Genomic DNA, 12,379 nt, shown 5'->3' on the forward strand with positions numbered 1-12,379 from the left:
CTTTAGTAGATACTTGGACTTATTCTGGATCCTCTTCCCCCAGGCACCAAATCAGCTGCATTCAGGCCCAAGCTCCATCCCTGTCCATGGTCAGCTCAGAGCCCAGAGGAGCATCCAGGGCTTCATCCCGGTGCTACACCGAGTAATGGGGAACAGGGACACAAATGGGGCTGCAAATGAACAAGTGGTGATCCCAAGTGGGAGGAGTGGCCTTGGAATCCAATGCAGCTGGATCGCCCAGCACCTCATGGAAATGGGGAGTGGGAGCAAAGGGCTCTCCTGCTCCTTGGGATGGATTTGGTTTGCACTTAGCCCAATGTGTGCGTGTGTTTGTGTGTCCCTGTGTGTGCCCACGCGTGGGAGCGCCGAGCCCGAGTGTCCCACTGCGCTGCTCCCGCCCGCGGGCAGGTACACAAACTTCCTTCCCTTTGAAGAAAGGAAAGCCAAGGCTTAGCCAGGCTCTTTCATTGCCATGACAACCCGCAAACATTCATCAGAGATAATTGCCGAGAGGCCGGATCCTGCCCCACCACCCCTGCATCTCCCCAGCATCGCCATCCCGGTGGGATGCGCTGGGAAGAGCAGCAGAGGCTGAGGACACTGTCCCCAACCCCCCCCGTCCCCAACCCCCTCCTGTCCCCAACCCCCCCCCCCGTCCCCAACACCCTCCTGTCCCCAACACCCCCTGTCCCCAACCCCCTCCTGTCCCCAACATCCCCCTGTCCCCAACCCCCTCCTGTCCCCAACACCCCCTGTCCCCAACACCCTCCTGTCCCCAGGAGGTGCTGGAAGAGCCAGGAAAGGGTTCCCATTTGCTGCCTTGGTTCAGTATGAGGGATGTCCATTCCCCAGAGCCTGCCCATGGATATTGAGCAGCATCGCCTTGGCGGGAAGGAAAATCTATTTCCAATACTATTATTCTTATTAATAATAATTTTAAAAATTGACTTGAAAAGGTGCTGCTGACCTTGGAACAAAATATGTGCTGGGACTAAGCACCAGTCGGGGTAAATGGGATTTTTGGACTCATCTCAAGTCATTAACTCCTCCCAGCCAGTCATTAATCCCCAGGAAATGCCCTGTGACTTGGAGCATCGATGCTTAATTAATAAAAGTTCCCATCCCTGCAGACCCAGGGCCAAATCCTGAAGTCACTCTGTGCAAAGCTTCCCCTTGGCTGTGGGAGCTGCTCCCCAAGCCTGTGGTGGCTGCAGTGCCAGCAGGAGCCGAGCTGGTGCTGAGGGATGTGGGCGCTGCAGGATGTGGGTGCTGCAGGATGTGGGTCCTGTGGGTGCTGGGGGAGTGGATTATTGTCCCCAGCCTCGAGCCAGCAACAACATTTTCTTGCAGATTTGGACCACACCAAGCACCACACCATGGCCAAGAAAACCTCTCTGAGATGAGGACGACCCTGATAATGCAGAGTCTCACAGAAAGGCCTCACCCCTGCTCGTGATTCCTCCATCCCCAGCAAGGGATGCTCAGCAATTCCTTGTTTCTGCCCTCTCTCTCCCCCAACAGCTCTCATGCAATCAGCTTTATCCCCTAATTTGTCACCAATGGAGAATTCAGCACCTCCTCTTCCCTCTCCCCCCTGTCCCTGCCCTTTCATGATCCTTCTTCTTAAAAGAGAAATAAAACCCCATTCATCACCATAATGATTTTTATTTCCAAGCCATCCAGTGATTTATGGAGCTGTTTCCCGGAGCCATTCCCTCCTGCAGCAGAACAGATGAATATTTAGGGTGGGCTGGGGGTGCCAGGGGGGAGTGGGGAGGGAGACACGGACACACCGTGGGTGAGCACGTGCCAGTGAGTCCCATGGCAGCACCAGCTGGGAAAAGGCTTAAAATAAAAGAGGGGCTCTGGTAGGAAAGGGAGATGTCACCATCCCACACCCAAAACCAGCCCCAGGGCCGTGTGGATGCAGGAGCATCGTGGGATGCAGGAACCTTGCGGAGCATCCTGTGCCATCCACCGTGCCCTGAGGCACCTGGCATGGGCTGGCAGTGCCATCAAGCCCTGCTGGAATTTGGGGTGCTGGTGACAAACCAACCTGTTAAAATCTGAGGGATTTGGGGCTGTAAATGCCCTGCATGGACCCAGGTGGGAGCTGAGGAAGGTCACGCAGCCTGGTGGCCACACTGTGGTGTTGACTGGTGGACAAAGGTGATGTGGGGCTTAAATACCATCAGAATTTCAGTTGTGGAGCTGGGCAATGGGCAAAATTCCCCTGACCCCATTCCCCAAGCAGTGCCAGCCCCATCCCTCAGCCCCTCAGGGCCACTGGAGCCTTTGGAGAAGCCCCTTCACCATCCCCATTGTGACACCTCCCAGCCCAGACCCTTCCCAGCATCACCATCTCTCTGCCAATCCAAACTGCCTGTGTGTTTATTTTTGCCTGCATTAATTTGCCCACATCTCTCTCTCTCTCTCATTTTTTTTTCTGTTTGTCTGAAGTTATGGCTCAATTTCAGGAGTTGAAGAAAACTCAGTTTATAAATAGTTTGCTCAAAGCATCACTTTCCTGAAGAGAGAGAAGGCAGCTCCAACGAGCTCTGTGTCCCCAGGGAGGGCCATCTCCAGGGAAAGGGGATTTTCAGCTTTTCCAAATCATCTCTGCAAACAACATCCAACCTTCCTGAGGGAGCTGCCAGAGTGTTTTGGGCGCTGCTGGCAGTGCTGATGTCACAGCCAGGACATGACCCCGCTCCCTGTGGAGCTGGGAGGGTTGGGAACAGCCCAGGCAGAGCAGCACCATCCCTGCTTTGGGCAGGGACAAGTCCCTGGGCCTCTTTGTGATGCTGATGTCGGGAACGAGATGGTGAAAGGAGGAAATTCTTGGGGAATTGCCACTGCTGGAGCATCCCAGCCCGGCTGCTGCTCTTGTCACCCCTTTTAAGGCTGTCACTGCTGTCCCTGGAGCTGCCCATGGAGCAGGGCTGGGACTTGCTCCAGGGGGCTGGAGGAGGGAGGTTTTGTGCCCCTCACTCCAGCTGAGCCTGGATATCCACTGTGGGTATCCAGGACTGTGCTTTCCAGGCAACAGAGATGGCTGCAGGCATCCTACAGGGATCCCACAGGGATGGGACCCCTCCTGGGCACCCCTGGGGGCACTTCTGCCTCTGCTCACCAAAGGGTGCTGCAGAGCCAGCATTCCCCAAAAACCTGCACCCAAACATCCCTCCTCCTCTGCCAGGCCTCCCAGCATGGCCCCACTGGTGCTCCCAGCCATTCCCAGCCCAAAGGCAGCACCTGGTGTCTGTCTCTCCTCAACCAGGGAGCCCCAGCTCCAGAATCCTGAGCCTTCACAGGGACCTTCAGCATTTAACCACATCTCTGGCTCTCTGTCCCCCTCTCCCACACACCAACAAACCCCCTTAAACCACCACATTGCAAGGTGCCCAAGGCACAGGATCCAGCAGTGCCAGGATGGCTCCCAGTGCCCCTCACACAACCATCCTGCTCTGCAATAAAATAAATACCCAACTATTTGCTGCAATCTGTTTTCTATCTCCACGTCCCCCCCGGGCTCAACTCGCCCCTCCCGGCCCGAGGAGCTGCAGCATCTGCTCCTGTTTAAAGCTGCAAACTCACTCCCTTCTTCCAAAAAGGAGGGACAGGGGGGAAAGGCAGCGCTGGACTTTGCTGCCTTTGGAGTTTTATTCGGGGTTTTGGTGCTTTTTAATATTTTTAAAAATAAATAGTAAAGGAAGAAGGCTTGGTACTTCTCCCTCTCTCTCTCTCTCTCTCTGTTCCTGCTCAGGATGGAAAGTTTTGCTTCAGCTCACCCTTGTGACTGGAAAAAGAGCCAGTTCAGCTCTGCAGAACAAGGGGGCTGTTTCTTCTTTCTCTTTTTTTTATGTAAGAGTTTTTAGGAAAGTGGTTTTGCAGGGAGGCTGCTGGGGAAGGGCAGGAGCAAAGTCCCTGGAGAACCCCCTGGAAATAATCCTGGCTCCAGAAATGAGGACCAAGATGTGAGGGGGAGTTTGGGGGGTATTTGGGGGAGAGAAGAGCCTGGGAGAGGGGTGGGAACATGGATGGGAGCAGCATCCCACCAGCCATTGGCCTTCCCAACCAAACCTGTGCTGGCATTTGGGGCTGGTCCCAGGGCTGCTCCACCAGGCAGGCGCCTGGATCAGTCCTGGAGAGCAGATTCCATGTAAAAGTGCCAGGAGGTGACTGGGAGCACCCCTGGGGTGTGTGAGGGCACCAAGGGGAGGGCTCGGGGCAGGGAAAGGAATGGGATGGGACAGAACGGAATGGGATGGGATTAGGATGGAATGGGATGGGATGGGATGGGATGGGATGGGATGGGATGGGATGGGATGGGATGGGATGGGATAGAATGGAATGGGATGGGATTAGAATGGAATGGGATGGGACAGAATGGAATGGGATGGGATAGAATGGAATGGGATGGGACAGAATGGAATGGGATGGGATAGAATGGAATGGGATGGGATTAGGATGGAATGGGATGGGATGGGATTAGAATGGAATGGGATGGGATGGGATAGAATGGAATGGGATGGGATTAGAATGGAACGGGATGGGATAGAATGGAATGGGATGGGACAGAATGGAATGGGATGGGATAGAATGGAATGGGATGGGATTAGAATGGAATGGGATGGGATAGAATGGAATGCGATGGGATCTGTCCCCAGGCACAGTGTGGGCTCTGCTGGAGCTGGAGCTGCTCCGTCTGCTGAGATCTGGTCCAGGGTTTTATCCCCAGCTCCACGTGTCTTCCCTGATTTCCCAGGATGGTTTGGGAAAGGGGACATGCCCTGGTCCTTGTGCTCCCCCCAGTTCCTCCCTTGCCCCATCCTGCTGCAGCAACCCTGCCAAAACCCTGGGACATGCAAGCTCTGCCCGGGACAAACCACGGAGCTTTGGCATCTGATTGCACAGGAATGGGGTGTCCGAGGGGTCCGGCAGAGCCAGGGTGTCCTCCCCAACCCCCCTGGAGCCCCTCGGGGCCGGGCAGGGCTCTCCATCCCCGGGACAGGGGCACAGCCCTCCCCAGACCCGTGGCCAGGGTCCCGCTGTGGGCACAGACGCTCCTGCCCAGGTGCCTGCAGAGCCGGGGACTGTCGCGACAGCAGGAGCTGGCACGGGCTGCGACGGGACCCCGCGGGACGGTGACACGTCTGCGTCACTGGTGACAACACCGAGCAGCCTCAGCATCACTGGCCAGGCCCTTCCCAGCCCCGGAAAACACCCCAGCGGCCACCTGAGCCTTGTCCTGCTGCCAGCACTCCCTGTGCTCTGGGAAGGAAGGGGAAAACTGGAGCACAACGAGCTGCTTGAAACCCCCGGGATTTATCCATAATACCCTGCCCCTTCTCCCAGCTGTATCCCAAGGGCTCAGCACCTTCGCCCCACACGCGGGTTTCTCCTCCTCTCCAAGCCCCCGAGGGCAGGGATGCATTTCCCTCCTTTCCCAGCTGTAGGAGACCCTTCCTGCTGTGGGATCAGGGAGCAAACAGCGTTTTCCAGAGGGGAGGAGGCAGCCAGGCTGCTGCAGCTGCTACATCCGACAGAATCACTGCAAAGCAGCAGCAGGACGTGACAGAGGCTGCCAGGGCTCTGCTCAACGTGCCCCTCTCTGTGCCCACTCCCCTTCCTTCCCCTCAGCCATTCCAGCATCCAAGGGATTTCCCTGTGTGGGGCAGGGCACGGGATGCCCGTGTGCCCCCAGCAGCGCTGGCACAGCTCCCTGGGAAGCATTTGGTGGCACTGGAGTTGGAGCAGAAGGAGGAAGGGGGTGGCACAGGGAGCTGAAATAGCTCCTGGCTCTTCCCCACATCCTTCCACCCTCCTCAAACCTTTCCCAGCAGGGAACTGGGTATCCCACTGCCAACCATCCCAGACTCCAACAGATGCACTTCTGTGATAATTGCGGGTTTTTTGATTGCAAGGGAGGCATCAGACCCAAACCCACGGGAGTCCAGAGCAGCTGAGGCTGCCCCAGCCCTGGGAGTGTCCAAGGCCAGGTTGGACAGGGCTTGGAGCACCCTGGGCTGGTGGAAAATGTCCCTGCCCTTGGCAGGGGGTTTGAAATGAGATGGGATTTAAGGTCCCTTCCAACACAAACCATCATATTTCCCTGGATCCTCCTGCATCCCTGTGGCTCCAGCTGTTGCAAATTCAGGGAGCCCTCACTCTGCCCCATCATCTTTCCCACAGCAAACATAAAATCTGGAGTTACCAGTTTGATTAATACTTAGGGTGAAAAATCTATGGAAGTCCCAGTTGAATAAATAAGTTGTTCTGGACTCCCAAGGAAAATCAGCAGAGTCTGCATTTCCAACCTCCAATTGCAATGGCTTGGGTAAGGATGGAGGAGATCCCTACCCAAAATGCCATCCCAATGCTCGTGGAAAGGAATTATTGCTGGATTAATGTAACAACAAGTGGTCTGGCCACAAAGCATCACCTGTCAGCATGGGAGGAATAACTGCCCAGCATCCTCTCCCTGACTGAGTCCAACAAAAATCCTGCAGAAAAAGGAGAAAGCAGAGAAAGCCAGCACAAAAAGGAGCTGCTCTGCCCCCATGTAGGGTCCTCTGCCAGCCCTTAACATTTGGTGCCTGTACACGAAGCAATTTCCACCCCAGGACAGAATTGCTGTGTTAACCATCCTGCAGCAGGATGAAAAACCACCAGGGAAAAGAAAGGAAAAAGGGCATTGTTTGAAACTCCAGCCCCCTGGCTGGAAGGAGTTAATGCCAGTCTGTCGCCCAGATCCTCCCCAGCCGCCTCAGCAGCTTTTCAGCCCCCTTTCAAAGGGGATTTTGCAACACATTTACTTGCGTTGCAAAATGAAAAGTAATTTTGGAGCTGAGAAATGGATTATGCTCTGCAGAGAAAGTGTTCAACTGGGGTCTTTGGCAATTTGGAAAGCTTTCCTTTCCCTCCTGAAAAACATGTTGAGACAGAAATCTGTTGAAACCAATGTTTTCCTACAAACATGCTGGGTTTCAACAAACCTCCATTTTTCCAGCAAAAACAATTTGTCTAAAAATTCCCAACTGGTTCTGCCTGGGCCTGGTCTCATTCCCACAGCACGTGGTTTGATATTGCCCCCAAAACGTGCACAGCCTCCCTGAGCCCCTTCACACCATTCCCCAGTTCTGGAAGCATTTCCATGGCTTGCAGCAGGGCTTGGCTGGCAGCTTTGTGGGTGGTGAAGGTGTTTTCTGGCAGCTGGAGGGGGCCAAGGAGATTCCATGGGCCAGGAGCATCATTCCAGCACCTTGGGGAAGCCCTGGAGGAGCAACAACAACCCTGCTGTGAAGGACCCCTGTGGCTGCTCCGGTTGCCACAACTGCTGCTCTCTCTTGGTTCTATTTAAGGCAAAATTCCGCAGTTTTCACCTGGACAGTGTTGGCATCATTCCATCCCGGAGCTGCTGGGACCCTCCTGCAGAACTGCATGGCCACGATTACATATTGATTCCTATTTTTTCCCAGGCAAGCACTTAATGGCACTGGAGGTCCCTTCCCTCCTGACCCCGCCACACTCAATCCCTGCAGGAAAAATCAGCAGGATGGGTCAGAGCAGGAATTTCTCCTGCTCTTCCATAATCTCACTCTTCACGTTTTCTTTCAGCTTTGGGGCAGGATAAGCAATTTTCCTGAGCCCTGACCCCTCTCCCATGCTGGTGCCACCATCAAACACGTTTCCAAAGAGCCATTAATGAAGGATGCAAAGCCAGTTTTCCAACCTGGGGCTCAGCTGATGGCAGGGACAGCAGTCAGGGAGGGAAATGCTGTCCCTGCCGTGGCTTGGGCCGATCGAAGCTCATCCATGGCATCACCACCCCAGAGCTCTGCACTCTGCCCACCATTATTTATTTATTTATTACCCTAATGGGGATTTTTATACTTATCATGGTCTCAGCAGTTGATGTTTATTGATTTTGACACTGCAGGGTTTTAGTCAGGGATCTGGGACACACCACTATTGGCACCAAAGGGTCATGGCTGTGCAAGCAGAGCCACGATGGCAAGGACAAATCACCCCCTCTGGCTGCAGGCCATGCTGGGTGGGCAGGGATGGCACAGCCAGGTGTCCCCAAGCCTCGGTGGGGTGGTGACATTGTGAGGGGAGCAAGTGGTGGGGGCTGGGGTGAGGTTTGTAAACCACGGAGCACCTGAGTCCTGATTTTCACACCTCAGCCGCTGCCTCTGAGCCGCTCCCCCCAGCCCGGTGAGTCACCAGAGCTCCTTATGCAATTGTGGGGAAAAAAGCTCTAATTGCAGAGATAATACAGGGAGTGACACATGCCAGCACCCAGAGCTGTGTTGTTCCATTAGAAATTACCCACAGCCATATTTATAGAGCCTCCCTCCCTTCCAGCACGGAGCCAGCGCCACTTTCCAACATCTCCCCCAAAAAGCAGCAGCACCCACCGGGTCCTTTCCGTGGGATCCACCTGCTCTCTGCTTAAAGGAGCCCTGGGAGCAAATGCAAAGTGAATACACCCAAAGGACAAGGAAAGGGAGGTGCAGGAGGGCACAGCAGCACCTCAGTGGCCCTGCCCGCGCTCCTGCCGCTGCTGTTCCTCAGGAATGAAGCACACACAGGGAGCAGCAGCATCGATCCTCTCAGGAATCATTAATTCCCTGGCACAGCCATTGATTTCTTGTGTGTCCTCGGGCGAGTTGGAGCAGCACAGCCACGTGAGCCCCCCCAAACCTGGGCATCGCCGTGCCAGCAGTGCAGGGCACCTGGATGGGAAGGGCAAACCCAGCTCTGCCACCTCCCAGCGTAATTAACCTCTTGGCAAAGCCACCTAATGACCTGCTGGAGACCAGCTCCCTCTGCTTCTCCTTCTCCACCCACTGCCCCACGGGACGCAGCCCTCTCTGTCCACCTGAGGTGTCCCTCTGTCCCCAGCACGTGTCCTGTGCCTCTCCAGCCAGCCCTGGGCACTCTGGACCCAGGCAGCAAAATGGAATAATTTCCATTTAAACAGAAAAAAGAGCATTTAAGCTGCTGAGTGGGACCCTGACCCAAGTCACCCATCCCGACTGCACAGCCCCCAGTGGCAGCCTGGGGAGGGCACAGGCACAGAGACAGAGAGCACAGAAAGGTGGAGGAGAGAGCACAGGCAATCCATTTACGATGTGCATCGATTCCTAATGTGCCTGGGAGCCTGCCTGGCTCTTCAGCAACGGTGCTTAGCAAAGCTGTCCACGGCCCACTGCAGTAAAACCCTCATTACCTCATCACCACGAGCCCGGGGGGCACAGCGGAGGGGGCTGCATGTCCCCAGCAACCAGCGACCCTCCAGCCTCCATCCAGGTGGGGAAAACCCGTCCTGGCAGCACACAGAGGCTTCCCGGGGGTCTCTCTGCTGCCCTCTCTGCAAGGAAAGTGCCCTGGAAATAGCCCAAATGCCCCTGCCCTGGTCTGTCTGTCTGGGTGCAAATGTGGTGGCACAAAGCATCGTCCCTGCCCAGCAGTCAGGGCACAAACAGCCCAAGGGAAGCTGCCAGGCTGGGCTGGAATGGCAGAGAGCCCCAGAGCCTCGCAGGGAAGTGCATCCCCATGGACAGGGCTGGCACAGCCCTTCGGAGCTGCACAGTGGCTTTGGCTGCTCAGCAGAGGAGAGGAAAAGCCAAACCTCTCCATTCAGCTGAAGGCACCAGGGGAGGGACAGGTACGTAGAAATAATTACTCAAATAGCAATTTGGGGTAAGCATGTTCTGCGTTCCCACAATTTTCCCCGTGGGGAAGCCTTTTCCCAACCTCTTGAGAAAACAGATTTCTCATCAGCTGAACACCAGGTCCTTTCCCTGTAATCTTCCAACTCAAACATATATTTCTCTGATCATAAATTAGCAATACTTGCACTCGCTCAAAGCTGTTTCTCTCTTCCCCCTCTCCAGGTTTTCCACATCCTACAGAAATGGAAGATCCAGGCTCCGGGTGGTTATTTTAAAAGGCACCAATCAATCAGAGCCAGGCTCAGCTCCCCTCCTCCCATTTGGCTCCACAGCTCACCAACACACCGGCTGCTGCCTCCCCAAACCCTCCCCGAGGGGAGCAGCTCCCCCAAACCAACGTGTGACCACCCAAATCATGCTTGGAAGAGCTTGAAAAAATCTAAAGTCAGAAGTGGGGAAGCCCCGAGCTGGGAGATGAATTCCCAGAGAGGGAGACCCTTATGCCCAGCAGGACACTGGTCCTGGTTCCAGCAGCCCTGGAAAAGCCTGGACTGCAGCATGGAAGAGTCACTTACTGGAATTTTCCTCCATTTCATCATTTCTCCCTGGTCAGACTCTTGGCACACTCAGCCAAGGGAGCTGGTGCAGGAACAGAGTCACCTTGGGAATGATGCTGGAGAGATTCTTCCCTGTGCAGCAACAGGTCAGGATGCTCAGGGGCAGCATCCAGGATCCCCATCAGGGTGGGGATACCCTCTGTTTGGGAACACACTCACCTGTCACCTCCAAAGAGGTGACACTGTCACTCTTCCCTGCAAGAGGGACAGCAGCTCCCACACCATGGGAATCCTCCAGCCCCTCCATCTCCGTGGGAGAGGCACTTCCAGCAGAGACTCCCCATCCTGGGCTCCATCCCCCCCTGTCCCTGCACAGCCAGGCCCCTCAGAGCTCTCCCCTGGGCAGGAACTGGGTTAGGCTGGGCCCCCCTCCCCAGGGCCACGTGCTCCCTTCACGGAGCCTTTCCCAGGCGTCAGGGCTCCTGTTGACAGGACCTAACGCGTCGCTGCTATAAATAGCAGTGTCTTGGTCACATCTCCCACCCTGGAGCCGTTCAGGGCGTGGGGTCCCTCTCTGGAGCAGGGTGGGGGGAGCCAGGAGAGCCCTGGGGTGCTGCAGGCACCCCCATCCCTTCGGAGCCCCGGGGTGTCTGCAGGGAGGGGGCTGATCTGCAGAAATCTGAATTTCTACAGATTATTTTTACACTGAACATTCGCAATTTGGCGGGGAGGGGGATGTGAAAAGGCAAAGAATGTGTTTTCTTCGTTTTGCTGCGTTTTTTCCTCCTCCTTTTTTTTCCAGTGGTGAAGTGGAAAATGGGGAGAAGAAAAGCCTAAGCAGTTCCCCCCCTCTGTTTCCATTGTTGAGTTTCCCTGGAGGGACCCAGGGAACTGTCTGCACCCCGGAGATAATTCATGAACGGCGCTTTCATCTCCAGAGCCCTCGCAGCTCCCACCTAATGAATCCCAGCACTGGGATCCTTCAGAAAAACAGGGAGAGATGTGGAGTTGGAGCAGCAACAGGGCTCTCCCAGGGTGGCTGCTGTCAGTGACTCCAGCAGTGTTGGGGACGTGAGACCCCTCTGACCCATCGGGACCCCTCTGGATGCTGTACTTTGTGAGTTATAGGCAGGAAAATGAGTTTCTGCTCAGCCTGGAGGAGCCTGGTCCCAGCCCAGCTGCCTGGGACAGGGGCAGGGAGTGGGACACGTGGAACCCAGCCCCGATGGTGGGTGGTGGGAGGGCTCTGGTCCAGCCTGGAGCGGCACAAACAGCCGCCCTGGGCGATCGCACGCGGAGCACAAACCAGTGCCCTGAGCCAAGAGCCAGTGAAGGGCTATAAATAACACTGTTATCATCTGTGCCTCACTCCCTCAGCGAGCTGGGCCACAGCATTTCCTCCCCAGCAGCGTTCAAGGGTGATTTCTAGCCTGGAGGAGGCCAGGAGCTTGTCAGCATCCCTGCTCCAGTGGCCTTTTTCCAGCCTGCCATTGATTTGGCACTTGGCTGATGAACCCACCAGTTGCCTTCCCAAGGGAAACACAACCACTGTCCCAAACAGAGACCTGCCTCATCCCTGTGGCCTCTTCCCAGCTTGCCTGGGGCCCAGGAAGTCTAAAAGCCTCCATCCTCCTCCTCCTGCTGCTCTGATTCCTATTTCAGGTCCCTGACTCAGCTCCACTGCTGGCCCAGACCTCCCCAGCCTGGGCTGAGAAGCTGCAAAGGGACAAAAAGAGGATGGCTCTGTCCCCAGGTGGTGGCCAAGGGACACCAGGTGGCTCCTGGTCATGCAAGTGGGGGGAAACAGAGAAGAACTTTGGGGGAGGAACAGGGAGAGGGAGCTCCTTGCTCAGTGGGGGATGAGAACCTGTGGGAGGCAGCTCATGGGCAGACACAGCAGCAGAGTCCCACAACACCTGTCCCAGCTCCTCCTCAATCAGCCCAAGGGAAGGAACGTGCTCATGTCACGCTCTCCAGGAGACAGAGAGCCAGAGGAGGGAGAAGGATCCTGCTCTCCAGGCTTGGAGGCTTCCCCGTGTGTGTTTTGGTGCTGGTTCATGATGCAGGGCTGGGGCTGGGAAGAGAGCAGGGAGGGGGAGGGCAGGATGGAGGAGGAGGGGGGCCCATATGGAGAAGCTT

The sequence above is a fragment of the Pithys albifrons genome, chromosome 28 (assembly GCF_047495875.1).
Source record: "Pithys albifrons albifrons isolate INPA30051 chromosome 28, PitAlb_v1, whole genome shotgun sequence".
NCBI classification, from domain to species: domain Eukaryota; kingdom Metazoa; phylum Chordata; class Aves; order Passeriformes; family Thamnophilidae; genus Pithys; species Pithys albifrons.